Genomic DNA, 16839 nt, shown 5'->3' with positions numbered 1-16839 from the left:
ACGAATTAAGAAACAAAACTACGTGGACTTAGGTTAGGTTTAAAAGCAAATCCATATTAACTTTAATTTTAGTGAGAAATATTTTAATATGTAATTTTTAGCCCATTCAGAACTTAAATGTCTACCAACTAAAGTTATCTAATCATTCAAGATCATTTATGTTATACTTTTTCTATGGCAAACTAAGAGATAACATTCATTAAACATGATTTTTTCACCAGTATATGTATACTTCTCATTGGTTTAGTTCATGAATGACATAACATACAACTGGAACGAGGCAGGGAAACTGACAAACCTTACTAAAGCAAAAGAAATCCATTAGGCCAACAAGCCCGTGAGCTTGGTCTCCCCCAATATGTCGTATGTCATATATCTCTTTGATTTCTTTCGAGCTTAGCTTCATTGTGCGATTAAAAAGTAAAAAACAAAATTAATAAACTAATTTATAGCACCTAAAATTAATCTGAAAGGGTCTAAACAGAATTTTAAAGCCAAAAAACCATCAAATTAAACTTGTTTTATTCCGACAAAGTGTTCAAACAGTAACAAAACTATGCCAAATCTACAAACAAAGGCTTCCAAGCCCTAGAGATCAATCTAAAAAAACTTTAAACTAGTTCGAAAAGAAATTTAGAACGTTATATCTACAGTTTCTAACCGAAGAGGAATGGAGTTGTTAGGGAATGGGTAATGGATGCCCTTTGATGCTTACCCTTTTGCATTACATCCTTTAGAGTTGATTTGCTCGTGGATGTTGATTGAGGCCATGAAGAGCCAAAACCTTGAGGCGATGAGGTACATGGCTTGGATGAAGTTGCAATTAGAGCATCATCAATAATTTTTGAAATGGGTTTTTCAGATTCAGATGGGTTCTGAGATTTGATGATGAATTTATGTATAGAAGAGAAGAGGAGAAGTAGTTGGAGAGAGGAGGTCCATAAATCTTAAATCTCAATTACTTAGAGAATAGGAGAGGTTCTAAGTGGTGGTGTTCTTGATACCAAACTTGGTGAATTGTATATTTACAGATGACAACGAGAGTAAGAATTCTTCTCCTTTATATTTCTATAATTTTGATTTAAAAGCATGCTTAGCCATTAATTTATTTTATATTTTGTGTATGTATCGTTGTCAATGTATTGATATTTTTAATTTTTCAATTAATTTGAGAATTGGTCACTATAAAAAATTTATGTTGCGTAAGGGCTTTAATCCTTCAAGAAGGGTTTTTTCATTTAGGGTGACACATGAGCAATCTAAAAACAAGGGGATGAACTTTTCTCCTGGCGCCTCGTGTATAAAGTGTCATGAAAATCCAAGATGAGTCTTTCAATGTCTTGAAAAGGACCTAGTTATAGTCCCCTTGAACATCTACCAATTATGTTATTAAATTCATCCTCTTCTTTGTATTCAAAAATTGAGGAAAAAAATCCTAAATTTTTATCTCCTTCTTTCAACCAACTTAACTTACTTTTCTGTATTAGAATTCTTTCTCCTATTCTGTAGATACTTAATAAGTCAACTTTCAAGAAGGTTCTAAAAGCAATTTCTATCATTTAAACCACTGATTTTTTCTATTGCATCAAAATTAGCCAATGATTTTAATAAATCCTTTTCTTTTTGCTTGAGATTTGCCTAAAAAGAGACATGTCATGTTTTTACTATTGCTTTAACTTTCTCAAATGCTTGTGGAAAACAAAGCCTAAAACAACCATTGACAACTAGATTACACAAAGCTTCATCAATAATTCATCTTCAATCTTCAACCAACCATCATAAAGTCTAAACAGTAAAGGGCCTTATAATACCACTCATGCCTCCAACAACAAGGGGAAATGATCAGAAAAAGTTTAAGCATGTCTTATGACTCTTGTGTTATAAAAAACTTCATCCCACTCTTTGTTGATGAAGAATCTGTCGAATAAAGATCTAGAGACCGTGTTGCTCTCTCTAGACCATGTATATCTTGCATTTTGGAGGGGGATTTTCATAATCTTGGTCAAGTCTACGAACTTGTTGACATGCGACATTCCTTATGTATTTCTGTCGAATGGAAAACGTTCATGTGCCCGCCTTGTGATGTTAAAATCCCTGCTAATACAACATGTCTCGACGCAGTAATCCTGGAGGGAAAACAACTATGGCCAAAAGAATCTCCTTTCATTGAATGCAAGTACAATTAACATTGGTGATCCAATAAATCTTCTTGCATGATATAAAACATTTGATAGACAATGAATCTTCTTATAGTGAGAATAAAAGAGACGTTTTCCAAAAATAAGGGATTGGTTATGTAAGGCTCTGATTGCGTACCACCAACTCGATAAAGACCCTGCGACAGGGATACTGAATGAAAGATTCTTGACCATAAAATATGTTCTGTGAAAGGAATAAGCATGAGGCCTTGACCCAAAAAAAGGAAGTTCGAGTGAAGAGGAGTATAGAACATTCCGTGAGGACATATGCAAAGGGAGGAAGGCAACGCGAGGAAAATAAGCTGGCGAGGAAGAAGCATGCGTCGAACACCACAAGTTAGGTGTTTAGCATAATAATGTGAAAAAGAAGTGCCTACGCTTAAGAAAGGAGGCGAGGAAGTATCTTTTTAAGATAACTTGACCATTCGCTAAGAGAAAATAAATGTCGGTTGCTTCCCGAGAAGATAGGAGGGCCAGGAGATTTAAGAGTTTGGCTTTCAAAGAGATAAGGTGTGTGTCTCGAGGGAAAAGTCCAATCGCCGCTGATGGATAACCCATGTGTTAAGTTTGGGTTGGCTGCATGACAAGATGAGTTGGTAAGGAGACACACGTGTAAAGTGTTGAAACGATCATTGAATATGAAAGGTCACTATAAAAGAGGTAAAAGGCCAAAGAGGAAAAAGAAGTTTTCGGAAGAGTTAGACTTTCTGATGCAAGTGACAAGAAAAGTTTGAAGAGCTGAACGACAGATGAGGAAACCGCTAGTCAAGAAGAGGAATCTAACAGAAGCAAAGGAATTGTTTGAGGCTAAAGTATATTTTTTAGTGATGAAACAACATTCGACGTGATTATTAAGCTATTATTTATTACTGATTCTTTTCTATGTTTGTTTATGAGTTATAAATAAATATTGCAAGTAGTTCGTCCTAGACAAAGGAGTATCTTTGTAACAATGTTTATTTTTTTAGTATTTCTTATAAGTAGAATAACTATAAATCTTCCATTAATGGAAGAAAGGCCTTACGAGTGACCTTCATAAATAGTTAATACTGTGTTTTTGTTCTAATGTGTGGAACATGTATTCTGTTGATAATCATCTAAAATCATTCTTTCATGATTCTTGTTGTATGAAACTGTCACTACGGAAATAATGTGTAAGGAAAGTAAATTAAGAGCTAACCCGTCTGTTTACTGTTTGTAATGGTTGTTATCGAGAGAAGATGAAATCTATTACAAGACGTTGGTGGAAATCCTAGGAAACTCGTATAACACTAGTTGAGTGTGAATCTCAATCTAGGATAAGAGAGATTCCTAAGTCTCAAAATGGACTTGTCGCAAACTGATTCTAGCGTATGGCGTTGTAGAGCTTGGTGTGGGAACGATGTTGATGAGACATTGGTGGAGTGTAACTTTCAGGTCTAAGAATGTTAATGTGGCAAGATGCTGTTGAATATCTCAGGTAACTTACATGATATTGGTGGGAGCGAATCCTAGGTTAGCGAGTGGAGATTCCCAGGACTCCAAATGATCTTATGTCGACGATGGTGGTACAATTGGTAACCTGTTGAATAATTATTTGAATTGTAATGGTTACGTGATTTATATTAACAATTCGTTGCGTCAAACTTCATGCGCTCTAACTTATTGTTTATTTTTTCGTGGATTTCTTATGACTATTTTCCCCAAAAAGTTTTTCTCAAAACCCTTCACTCGCTAAATTAACACAATACCTTGTGCAGAATTTATCCTCTGTTAGGACTAACCTTGTATTAAGACTCACCACAAGTTCGACAATGCTGCAAACTGCCAAACTCCTTCCAATAAAATACACAGTCGTACTTACATGCATGAATAGTCCAGCATCTCAAGCCTAAGTCACGCAATTTTCGTTTGACTTCATAGAATGAGCTAGGGAACTCTTTTTAACAGTTATAATAACATGTCAAAGGATTTGTTGTTACTCCAATCATTGAGAACCTTGACATGCAATCAACTTAACCAAAAAATTCAAGGAGAAAAATTTTGAACAACTGAGGTATAGCTCACTACATGCTTCAGTCCATAAGTCCTGAAATATGTTTGTTGTCTCTTGTTCTATATCTACCCCAATATTAAACGATATCTCATTCTTCAAACCTTCCTCAGTTTCCTCTTCGTGTTCAATCGGAGCTTGTAAATCATTAAGCATACCGGACATTTCATTTTTTCATGAAAATGGTTACTACTAGTTCCTTCATCAAAAGGGTTACTAGTAATTCCTTCATCAAAGATTTTTATACCTCTATGCAAGTTCACTGACTCTCCGTGATACACTCAATTTATGTAGGAGGGGGATATTCCAATTGTTAATAGATGTCGTTCTAGACCCTCTAATGAGCTCAAACTTGAGTTCTCTTGAATGGACACCTTATTCATTCATAATCATTAACGTGAAACTTCGCAACTTTTAAAAATTGAGCCACTCCCTCTCTATACTCAATCGAGAACTTATTCCTAAGTTTCATCCAACCCTTGTCCATCGTTAAAGACCTAAAACAATATAAATAGGTTTTATTAGTCATATGTTCCTCCTCTCAAACCCTAAACTTACTCCCATGAATAAGCTATGTCCAATCTCCCAAAATTTTCACTAAAGCTAAGTTTAAACTATAGAGACTACCATAACTGTAGGATATCCATAACAAACTAACCACAAATAACTTCAATTTTTACAACCTACCTACCCCTTCCAACATACTTTACAAGCTACCTAACACTTTGAACCCTCAAAACTACTAACAAATTCAAAATGAAGTTTGCACTAAAGAGGCTACCATAACTGTAGGATAGCCATAAGAAATCAACCACAAATTACTTTAATTTTTTCAAGTTACCTAACAGTTCTAACAAACAAAATTTTCAATACAACCCTCCCTAAATTTTCAATACTGTATCGACTCAACTCTTTATACTAAGTTGAGGTCATTACTACTAAAAGAAAATAAAAACTTTCTTAACCAAAATGGAAAATAACACTAACTTTAACTGAAAACCAGAAATGCTCGTTATAGTTATAAATAAATCAAAGTATGTAGAAATAAATCTAAAATAAACTCCTAATTCAAGCGCTATCTACTTTTAAAGAAAAATAGTCAAAGAATACAAAAATATTGAAATCAAAACGATAACATAAAGGCGGAAACACAACGTTTCCCTATGGCAAGTTGCGGTCACTTCTTGTCATTCGCCAGCTTTCCTCAAAACAATATAAAATTTCCTTAATTAATTATATTATTTATATAATATAATTATTATTATCTCCAGTAATCAAATTAATTATATATACACATATACAATTTTCCAAAATTCTCTAAACTTCAACCATATAAATCGACCAATAACATTTAATTTAAATCAAATATTTCGACGCCAAAAATTTCAAATCTCCAAACTAATTAAATATTCTCCAAAAAATATTTAATTAAACCTAACTCCCACAAAATCAAACAAATCTCACCAATTAACTCACTTTACACTCAAAATAATTTTGAGGTAATTAAAATTACTCCAAGATAATTAAAATTAAAAATTAACTTATATTTTGGGGCGTTACAAATACAACCCCACAAATTCAATTAATATAACAAATTCAAATTCAACCACAATCTCAAATTCAATCACAATCTCAATTTCAATTTAAAATTAATTTTTAAATCCTAAAACAAATCAAATTCAAATTCAATATTAAAACCTAAAACTATTTCAAAAACTAAATCCTAAAACTAATTTAAAATCTAAATCCTAAAACTAATTCTAATTCTAATTCTAAATCTTAAATCCAAGTATATACCAAAACTAAAACTAAACTAAACCAAACTAGAATTAAGCCGAAACTTACCGAAATTAGGAGCAGCGATGGTAAACGATGACGAACAACGACGAGGGAACAGTGTCGAGCGACAACGAGCACGGTGGACTTCTCTTCTCTTCTTCTTGGTCTCCCTCAATCTCTCTTTTTTTTTCTCTCTTTAGGTTTTGTGATTTACAAAACTGAAAGGGTGTTTTTATAAGGGAAATCCAGACAAATCACGAAAACGTTGGAACAACCCCTATTCCCGACACCATTATAAGTAATATGTTGGAAATAAATTCCCCTATTCTTAATGTATTACTAATGAAATTGGGACTACTTGTTCACGTTCTCGATGCCATGCAACAACCGTCAGGGGAAACGAGATATATTTTTTACTTGTTTCCTTTCCCCTGACGTTGTGGGTGATCACATCGGGACTGGTTTCCATTTTACCAACATTCTCGTGCAGAGCATCGGAAAAGGTGATGTAATTAAATAATAATTTCATTTTTCTCAATGCCATATAGATTGATGTTGACAATATATATTAAAGCTAGTCTAATGTTTTTCAACTTCGCATTGGGAAAAATGAAACTATTATTTAAATGTTCCACCTTCCCCAACGTGTAAATGTTAGGCGTTGGAGATGGTCTAGCCTTCTCTAACGTCATTAACAATACGTTTGAAATGATTCATGTTCTTGATGTACCCCTGACGGCGTCGGAGGAGGCCTTTTCCACGATGATTTTTTATGCATTGGGAGAGCCCCGATTTCTTATAATGACTAACTATATAAAACTTACTATTTCGATTATTGATGATCTAGATAACTTAATCTTAATTATGATAAACTAACTATAAATTCCTATTCATATCGGATTATCCTCATATCTGCATAGGTGAGAAAATCTCATCAACACTTGCCCAATAAGCCTTCCATTTTAGGGGTAAGACCAAGTGGAAGACACGTGGTGCAAGACGAAATTCACTTTTGCCCATTATAGGGTTAGTAGATATGTTGTTCCCTTAAGAACTAAATCCAAGTGTTGATCAAAAGCCCCACCCTATTATTGGCCCAAGAAGAATTCAATTTATATGTTGGACCTTAAACCAATTGTTCGATAGTGGATCAGTGAGACTTAAGAAGCAAGTTGTAATCTGAAGGGGCAATACAATATTTTAACCTAGTAGAGGTTTTGAACAACCTGTAAAGAATTAACTTACTATCATGGTTATATTAGGTGGACTCAAATATCACTTTAGTGAGAGGAGTGCAACTACGAGACTTCAGTGGAATGACACGTTAGTTAACTAAAGTCAAAGAATTAGACTTTTGACTTTGAAAAGTCAAACTTTGACCCGCAATATATTCAAATGTGATTTGAATTTCGAGAAAATGAATGCGGTTTCATATTCGGGAGGTTGAAATTAGTTAAGATAATGGTAAAAAGTTAAAATGTTTACTTTTGTTTTAAAAAGTCAAAGTTTGATTTTGACCAAATGACCATTTTCTCCTTTGACTAGTTAGTGGAAAAATCCAACATTTTGTTGGATAATCCCACTAACTCTAATGGGCTAGGTGTTTCCATTTGATGAAGATAAAAAATGCACTACAAAAAGTGGACTTTGAGTTGTTGGATATAATCTTGCATGGACATGCAATTTGCATGTAAATTCTCTATAAAATGGGTTTGGGTCATTTTGAGTTTTTGGGATGAGATATTCCACCAAAATTTGTCTCACCAAGAAAGCCCATTCACCAAACCCGGATAAATAATTTCCATCGCTTTCTCTCTCCTAATTCCTTCATCCATCGAGTCCCATAACCCAATTTTGATTTGGAAGAATAGTGGGTCAATTCTAGTAGTGGTCCGATTGAGTTCATGTGAAGAATTTTATGGGACTCCGAAGGTAAAAATTCACTTAACCCAAATTCAATTTAATTTAGAGTTTGATGTTAATTAATAACAATTAGAGTAATATGTACGGTGCATGTCTAAAAACAATCAAAGTTTTTGATGATAAAAAGAAAAAAAGGACTCATCACTTCAAGGTTAAAGTGAAATGATGTGAAAATTCAACGAAAGAAGTTCAAATGAAGTTAAAAACAAATATACATTCTTTTGTGTGCTTTTTCCAAATTCAACTTGTTTAGGAATAAAACTTTCGAATTGAAAATAAAGTTGAAAATTAAGAATGGTGAAAGTTAGAAAGAGTAAAACATTAAAATTGTAATTTTTCTTTGACCAAAATCTGGAGGCGACAAAGTTGTAGAAATTGAGTGGAACCTTTTCGCATTAACCTAAATTATTTAACTCAACAGACTAATTTAAGTCTCCAAATTAAATTAAATTAAATTAAAACTTAGTGATTCAGTTAATTGAATGTCTCACACTTTGTGACCAAATAAATAAATCATGGTTGACATGAAAAAATAGTAGAAGAAGAAGAGCTTATGATTAACTCAGGACTTCACAGGATAAAAATTGAAAAAGAGGCAATAAACCTAAAATTTGAAATGAACATCAAAATAGAAAAAAACTAAAATAAAATGATATTTGAAGGACAAATACTACATTGGGTGTAGAGTTGTAAATTGGTAAGGAGAATGGTGTGACCACCACACCATCACCTGCAATTCCTATTTACGAAGCAATTATGTGAATAAAGTGAAAACGAAATATCACACTATTATTTATATAATTAATATATACAGACCCTCTACTATGTTATGTTTATTTCTTTTATAATTTGAACAACCACCATTCTACAAGTTTGTGTATCTGATGGATAAAATAACCCTCTTCTAAATATTCAACTTATTTTTACTCAATTATGTACTCAAAGATTTTAATTTTTAGTCGAACTAAAATTTAAAATTATACAAGTATTTAAAAATTTTGTATTTATTAGCATTGGATAGATAATAATAATTTACTATACTTAAAAATATTTGTTATTAAAAAAACTATTGGGTTGAAAAATAAATAAATACTCCGATAGTATTCGTATAAAAAAGGGTCTTTTCAAAAATATAACAAAACGTCAAAGTATTTATACTTATAGAACAATTCCAAAAATAGGAAAAGCCCAAAGGTCCATCGTGTAAAATATAAAAGATGTCTCGTCAATCATACCGTCAACAACGTCCGGATAATATATTTACGATCGTTTAGATTTGGCTATTGTTTGGTACACAATCGTTTAGATATGACTATAATTTACCTTTTCAATTCTACGTTTATTACACGATTGTTTAATTTGACTATATTTAAATTTGGTTACGCTATCGTTTAGATTTAGGGACCAAAATCTAAACGATCGTTTACATTTGCCTATTTCAATTTAAATGATTTTTTTTTCAAGATTTTTTATACACGATCTTTTTTTTTTTTTACACAATCATTTACTTTTTTTACACGATCTTTTACATTTTGCTACTCCAATCTAAATGATTTTTTTTCAAGATTTCTTATACACGATCTTTTATTTTTTTTGTTTACCCAAGCGTTTAATTTTTTTACACGATCTTTTACATTTAGCTACTCCAATCTAAATGATCTTTTTCAAAATTCTTTATACACGATCTTTTAGATTTTGTTATTTTTTGTATACGGTCGTTTAGATTTGGTTATCCAAATTTAAACGATATAAAAAAAAGAGAAAAAAAGGAAAGACGATGGAAAGAAATCACAGCGAAAAAAAAAAGAAGGAAAGAAGAAATACGATAAATAAACGACGTAAAAAAAGAATCAGAAAAGAAGAAAGACGATGCAAAGAAATCGCGAGTAAGAAAAGAAAAATGAAAATACAAACTTGAAATATTTGAAAAATGATTGACTTTATAAACTTCATTATAGGAGACATGAATAGTTTGGTGTACGGTAACATTTATGAATATAAAATATTTTTTTAAGTACTTCCACAAATAAAATAAAATTACCATAATGCACTTTGAAAGATAAGTTTCATAAAACATACTCCACTACAAAACATAACAATGACCACCAATGAAACTGTGGTAAATGGCAGAGTTACCCTTTAAATTGATTACAGTGAATAGAGACATATACCCTAAAAAAGACGGCATTAATCACAACCATGAGGCTAAATGATGAGTCTTTCTCAATGGTATTGTCTTTTACGAGGTTTATAACTTTATACGTTGACGTCCATACAAATACACATCTCCATACGCTTATACATTTTCCATACACATCACCATATTTTAACACATTTGGACTCTTAACAATAAACATTTTACATCTAATTTATTTATAATTATCTTAAGTTTAATTTTTTAATTTTTTGGTGTTATTTAATTGTTGAAATATTTGATTGATTGAAATTGTAACTTATTAAATATTTTGGAAAAATATCTCATTCATCCTTATATTTGTGGAAATTAAGTTAAAATAATTATATTATAAGAATAATATAATTATTCAAGTGTTATGTTCTTCTTTGAAAGAATTTTAATTAATTATATATTTGAGTATGTAATTAATTAAAATGAGGATAAAATAATTATATTATACATATAATGTAATTATTTAAGGTTATTATATTTTTGGAAAGATAAAGTGATGTGATTGGAGAGGAGGAGAATATTTGTTTTAAAAGGGGGATTTGATGGGTTTAAATGAAGTGAAGAAGATTTGGTTGGTTTAATTGGGAAAATAAGGAAAAGAAAAAAAAAATTAATAATAATTTATTATTATTAATGCATTAAATAGGCTCCTTGGAAAAGCACTATTCATATCTTCTTCAAAGAAACCCTAATCCACCACTAAGAACCCTAGCCGTCGTCGCCAACCATTAAACAGCCAATCACCGTCGTCGTCATGGTTTCCATCGCAAGTCGAGCTGCTCGTCACAAGTCGTCTGTGTGTCGCGTTCCGTCGTGCCTCCTCCGGTTGTCGTTGTTCGAAGCCCAGCCGTCCGCCGCAGATTACCATCGTGTTTCGCCGCGCCTCCTTCATTAGTCGTCGTTCGAACCCAGAGCTTCCGAGTTGTCCTTAGCGTGAGCCGCGTCAGTCGTTCTTCAGCTGCGCGCCAATGTCTGCAAGCCACATACGAAGCCACCGAGTCACGCAGCCACTTCTCTTCAGCCACGCGTGTGTCTTCGCGCCGATTGAAGCCACCCGCCAGCTGTCCTGTCTTCTAGCCGAGCTGTCTAGCTGTTTCTCCTTAGCCAAGCCGTTTTCAGCCGCCAGTCCTATTTTTTGTCCTTCTTTCCACCTATTTTGGTAAGTTGATTCGGTTTTGGCATGACCAACAAAGATTAATTTTGAACCCAAACAATTTAATTTTGGATTAAATTGGATTATTTTTCTTAAAGGACCGGTTAAATCAATTAGAAGTTGAACTGAACTTTTCTAGTTAAGGGTAAATTGAATTCAACCTCAACTTTGGGTAAGTTGAATCAATTGGATTTTTATCCTCAAGCGGTTGTTAATTAAATTATTTACTTTAGTTATTGGGTTCCCTTGTTGTTTAGGACTTGACTGTGGGAAAGCTTGACCGTGACTATTAGGATAATTTTAGTTTGAGCTAATCTCCAGGTAAGAGATTCTCCTATTAGACCTTTAAACTGAATTTAAGAAACTGCATGTAATTATGATTATGCATTGATGGTAGCTAAAATGCATAACTTGATGCTGTTGATAATGACTGTCAGTATATGGATGATTGATTATGATGACTGATAGGTCCAATCGAGATATGTTATGATGATTATATTTGAATATGAATGTTATGATTGATACTTATGCCATGTTTATGCTGATGTGATGATATATTCATGCTATGAATAGGGTGTACGATTATCTTTATCTATTAGAGTCGTACCCACATGAGTGTCCCTCGAAATCACCACATTTTTTTATGACTGTGTAGTTCGACGGGATCACCAGTCCATTATGACATAAACATGATTATGAGTGATTCGACGGGGTCACTCACAACCTGATTGTCTTAGTGTTTACTTGGGGTACACTAAAGACCAGTTTGTTCTAGGTGTTCCATTGGGTTCACCGAAGACCAGATTGTTCCCTCGGGATCACAAATTGCACGTGTTTGGGAACGTACCAGTTAGGGGTACCACTTTACAGAACTCTAATAGGAAGTTAATAGGCACCTAGCGGGACAAGTAGTAGGTCCTTTACTGAGTATATTTTTATACTAACTATTTTTTGTTTTATTTTATGGGCGAGGTAGAAGTAAGGGCAGAGGAAAGCTGGCGAATGACAAGAAGTGACCGTGGCGAGCCATATATAGGGAACACTTTTGCTTCCGCCTTACGTTATTTGTTCATATTTTAGTATTTATATATTTGTTTTTATTGACTTTCTCCTTTTAAAGCTAGATAGAGCCCAAGTTAGGATTTTATTTAAATTTATTTTTACATACATTGTTTATGATTTTTAATGAGTAATTTGAGCTTTTGTTTTATTTTCTATTTTTAATTTAAGAAATTTTATTTATTTTTTAATTAGTAATGACTTCGGCTTAGTATAAGAAGTTGGATCGTTACATGTTACTTATATGGTTATGACTTATGGATGGATTTAGACATGATTAAATAAGTCACATTATCAAAAAATAGAGAGAAAAGCAGACCTAGACTTAAATAAGTCTATAATCCTAACTTAGTCAAAATTACGGTTCCATAAGATCATTATTATAGTTTCATGAGATGAAATTTGAAATTCTTCTTCATCACTTTGTATGAGAGCTTTTTTTTTTTTTTTTCAAATTCATATCTTCCCAAATTAAAAGTTTATAATTGAACTATAAGAAGATTGAATGCATTTTTATTAGTTTAAATTGGGTTTTTGCCTAACTTTGAAGGTGCATTTGAAACATTTTGATTTAAATTGGGATTTTCCCTCAAATTAGATTGAAAAGAAGATTCAATCTCCATTTTGGGTAGAAGCTAAGGCAAATAATTGGATGAATATAGGTTGAAAAAATTATATTAATTTAATTTTGTTTATGTTTAGGTCGGGTTTGGTGCATCCAAGAAATTTTATCTAATCTCGAAGTAAGAGATTCTACTATTGGACCTTCGAACTAAAATAAGAAACCCACGTGTTTACTAAGTATGCATTATTAATGGTTATAAAATGCATCATTGAGTTGTGTAGTTGTTGCTAATATGATATGATTTATGCAAGTCTTATGGACTGTTGTGACTGATGATTCATGTCATGTTTATGTTGATTGTTACATACTTTTGGACCATGGTGTGTCTCTTGACTTTTGCAGTTAGGCTTGGTAGTCCACTTGATGTTCCTACCGATGAGGTTACTCACATGACTAGGGGTGTTCCTACGGGACTACTTGCACAATTAGGGGTATACTTACTGATCACACATGCACGGTTAGGGGTAATTTATAATGTGTTCGTGCAAAATCACTCGCATGACTAGGGGTGTTCCAACGGGATCACTCATTCTATTAAGGTGTACCTACTAATCACAAACATGATTAGGAGTTTGTACCTACGAATCACTCGCACAATTAGGAGTGTTCTTACAGGATCACTCGCACGTTTAAAGGTGTTTGTACGGTCTTACTTAACCCAGATGTGCCCCACTGGACACACAACATCACCTAACGAGAAGTTAACATATCACCTAGCGGGACCTGTAGTGAGTCACTTACTAGGCATATTTTCATATACTCACTCTTTTCTATGTTGAATATTTCAGGTAAAAGGTAGAGGATCTGGAAAGCTGGCGAACTACACGAATGGCTTGTGACATGCCATATCGGGACCTCATTTTGCTTCTGCATTTTCATCATTAGTTTTCATTATTTTTATTTTTAGACATTTTAATTAAAGTTTTATCTTATATATTTATCTTTATTCTCTTTAAAAGTTTTAGAACTTGCGGGTCATGTTTTCATATTATTTTTATTGATTTTGTCAATTTTATGTTTTTTGAACATATATTTGATAGTATTTTAATAATAATTTAGTTTTTCTCTTTTCAAGAAAGGGTCAAATAATGATATTTTTCTTTTGATTAACCTTACTTAGTTTAAGAATTTGAGTCATTAAAATCTTAGAAGCATCTTCATCCAGATTTGTCTACAATCTCTATTTTCGATACTACTACTAGTTTTCATGCTCAAAATCTTGTTACTACAAGGCATGAAAGATTGGGTCACCCTAACTACAAACACTTGTTATCATTGAAAGATGAATTGCATATCACACATTCCACTGGAAAACATATATGTCATGTATGTCCTTTAGCACAATTAATATAACAAATAAAGCTTTTTATCTAATGCATTGTGACATATGGGATCCTTATAAATCTTCAACATATTCAAGGCATCATTTCTTTATAGCCTTTGTTGATGACTTTACAAGGTACTCTTGGGTTTACCTAAATCCAACACAAATTTAATGCATTACATGTTATACTAAGATTTTTTACACTTATTGAAAATCGGTATGGACTTAATAATAAGGTGTTGCGATCAGACAATGCCCTAGAACTCTTAATTTTCTTGTGTTGGCCACCCATAACAAAATTCAGTTGTAGAGAGAAAACATCAACATCCACTTAACATAGCTCAAGCCCTTTATTTTCAGTTCAAAGTTCTTATTCAATTATAGGGAGAGTGCATATTGACAGCCAATTACCTCATCAATCAGACTCCATCTTCCATTCTCAATTGGTAGAACCCTTATTTTCGGTTGAATGGCTCCCATGTTGGATGCTCCTCAACACGAAATTTTTGCTGTCTTTGTTTTGCCCCATCACTCACTGCACATAGATCCAAATTTCAACCTAGTTCAATTACCTCAGTCTTCATAAGATATCCTTTAGGAATGAAAGGGTACAAGCTATACGGTGTTGAAAGGAAAACATTTTTCGTATCCAGAGACCATATTGTATTTCATGAGAATATCTTTCCTTTTCAACATATTACTTCACAAGATTCTCTTATTGATCCACTTCCAAAGCTTGTTGCCCCCATTGTTTTTTAATTTGCTGAAGTTCCCTCAGTTGAAGTTAGGACCAACCATTTTCTTGAAGAAGTCATCAATTCTCCAGCTAACAGAAACAATGATGTCCATGAACAACATGACAGTACTTTAGTTGAGACTAAGTCAGCGGTACAAAGCCAAGTACCTATTATTTCTTCTACAAACAACATCTCAAAATGTTAGAAGATCTACTCGTCCCACCAAAGCACCTTCTTATCTTCGTGAGTATCACTGCAACTTACTTCAGGAAACTTCAATGGAGTACATGACGTTTCCACAAAGTTCCCGATTAAGAACTTTATGTCTTATGACAAGCTATCCTCAAGCCACAAGAATTTCTTGCTTAATGTCAGCTTCAACTACGAACCAAAATTCTATCATCAAGTTGTCACCTTTAAAGAAAGGTGAGATGCATGACAGACAAATTAAAATCCATGGAAACAAATAAGACTTTGTCTGTCTTCCCCCTTTGTTCTACTCAACATTCCATAGCGTGCAAATAGGTGTACAAAATAAAGCACAAAGATAATGGTTCTATTTAAAGATACAAAGCAAGATTTGTGGGCCAAAGGATACACTCAACAAGAAGTGCTTGATCACATTGAGACCTTTACTCGAGTAGCCAAACTTGTGACAGTGAAAAAGTCCTACTAGCATCGGCTATATCAATAATGAAATGAGAGCCAATACAACTTGATGTCAACAATACATTTCTAAATGGTGATTTCGTTGAAGAAGTCTATATGAATCTACCATTAGGATACAAACAATGGAAAGTTGCAAAAAAGGGGAAATATTTAGTTTGTAGATCTCATAAGTCAATATATGGGCTGAAACAAGTTTATCTCGACAATGGTTTGATAAGTTTTCTCATCCTCTTTTATCTCTTGGCTTCCTCACACAGTCCAAATTTGACTATTCTTTATTTACCCATGGCTGTGATCAGGCTCTTTTAGCACTACTAGTATATGTTGATGACATAGTAATAACCGGTGCTTCTTCTACTAACATCTCCAACCTAAAATAACACTTGAACACTGTGTTCAAACTGAAAGACCTTGTCTGTTTAAAATACTTTTTAGGTCTAGAGTTGGCTTGTTCATCTGGTGAATTTTTTATTTCTCAAAGACATTACACACACTTCAATTACTTGAAGATAGTGGTTTTTTAGCCTCTAAACCAACAACTTTACTCATGGAATATCCTTTACTAAAGATAATATCTGAAGATGGAAAATTACTTGATAAACGAGCTTATTGAAGAATTGTTGGAAGACTACTATATCTCACTATTAGCCAACTAGACATCATGTTTATTGTCCACAACCGCAGCTAGTATGTAGCTCATCCAAGGCAATCACGCTTAACAAAAGTCCACACCTTGCTCAGATACCTTAAAGGAACATCGGAACAAGGTCTCTTCTTAAATGCCTTTTCAATTACGTGCTTCTAATAATGTAGGTTGGGCTTCTTGCCCTGACACCCATAGATCTACAAATAATGATCAATTGCTTAAATCCTCAGTCTTTCACAGTGATTCCTTAGTCTCATGGAAATCAAAGAAAAAAACAATCGTGTTAAACTCCTTGGCTGAAGCCAAATATAGAGCCTTAACCGCCATCGTTATTGAAGTTTTATGGATCATTCAATTGCTTAAAGACTTGCACATTATCACTGTCCGTCGACCCCTTTGGTATTTTGTGATAGTACTGCTGCCATTCATATTGCCTCTGATCTAACCTTTTACGAAAAAACGAAGCACATAGAGTTGGATTGTTGTTTCGTAAGAGATCGTGTAAG

Source organism: Cucumis melo, chromosome 8, assembly GCF_025177605.1.
Source record: "Cucumis melo cultivar AY chromosome 8, USDA_Cmelo_AY_1.0, whole genome shotgun sequence".
NCBI lineage: Eukaryota > Viridiplantae > Streptophyta > Magnoliopsida > Cucurbitales > Cucurbitaceae > Cucumis > Cucumis melo.
Note: the sequence above shows the minus strand (reverse complement) of the source record.